This window comes from Somniosus microcephalus, unplaced genomic scaffold (genome assembly GCF_052327205.1).
Source record: "Somniosus microcephalus isolate GS21.2 unplaced genomic scaffold, FLI_Smic_1.0 unresolved_chr4, whole genome shotgun sequence".
NCBI lineage: Eukaryota > Metazoa > Chordata > Chondrichthyes > Squaliformes > Somniosidae > Somniosus > Somniosus microcephalus.
In genome coordinates this window covers 7,081,321-7,082,450 of record NW_028225182.1, presented here as the reverse complement: position 1 = coordinate 7,082,450, position 1,130 = coordinate 7,081,321, and the positions used below count along the sequence as shown (strand labels likewise).

Genomic DNA, 1,130 nt, shown 5'->3' with positions numbered 1-1,130 from the left:
TTAGAAGAATTGTTCATCTTTTTACAGAGTTTATTGAGCTTTGTCAAATTCAGATGATAAAGTGCATTAATGCAAAAGTTAATCCCGGACCTGCGTTTGCAGATCGCAGTTCTCTTCTGTGATGTTCTTGGCCCAACCAATGGCAGAGTTTCCGGAGTGTAGTTGTTATCACGTTCGCATTACACGCGAAAGTTCCCCCGTTTGAAACCGGGCGGAAACATTTTGAAAACGTTCCCCATAATATATAAAAAAGGAACAACTGATCTTGTGGTTAAATTTCAATAAAGTTAAAAATCTCGCAGAACCCGTATATTTTCTCCGTACAATTCTGCACAGAGTCACACTCAGCCCAGATACCGACAGTGTCCCTCCCTCACTATAATAACCATAGATCGTCACCATATTTCACCCACCGCAACAACCCCGTCCATTTCAGTCTCTTCTGACGTGAACATGACTACCGCTACACTACGAAAAACTCTGCGTCACTGCTCGCAGAGAATAGAATCAATAGTGAACAAAATATCACACGGTGCTCATTTTCAGATACAATGCAGTCAACGTTTACATCAAGTGAAAATTTCTTTTTCTGAAATGATGTGGAAGTATGTGTTACTCGTATTTGTGCCTCTAATTAAATGTTGTGGCGTCTGACTCCCGTTCATGTCTGTTCTTCCTCTGTTGATAAAAGAAAGGAGGGCTGTCGTTGACCAGACTGCCCTGAGGCTGGTTTTGTGAGCTCATCCTTTATATTGAGTGATGCTGTTTAAGGTGAACCAATCAGCACAGAGGGAGTTCACTGGTCAGTTCCCCTGTGTAGAATGTATGTGTACAGCGGTTCCCGTAGTGTAGTGGTTATCACGTTCGCTTTACACGCGAAAGGTACCCGGTTCGAGCCCGGGCGTGGAACATTATGTTTAAACTTGCTGTGGATGAACAGCCAGCGGATTTCTTCGGAATAACAAAAGAAAATTGCTGTAGATCTGAAATAGAAACGGAAAGTGCTGAAAATTGTTAAGAGGACAGGCAGTATCTGTGGACAAAGATACAGAGAGTGAAACTTTCAGGTCAATTAACCATCGTTAGAACTGGCGAACGGAAGAGATGTTTGGTGAGAGTATTCTCCTGTC

General features: G+C 42.6%; 1 non-coding gene across 1 annotated transcript; it reads left to right on the top strand.

Moving 5' to 3' along the window:
- Positions 1–837: 837 nt before the first annotated feature.
- Positions 838–911, top strand: trnav-uac (transfer RNA valine (anticodon UAC)). Its single transcript has one exon. It is a non-coding gene; the product is annotated as a tRNA-Val (tRNA).
- Positions 912–1,130: the final 219 nt, after the last annotated feature.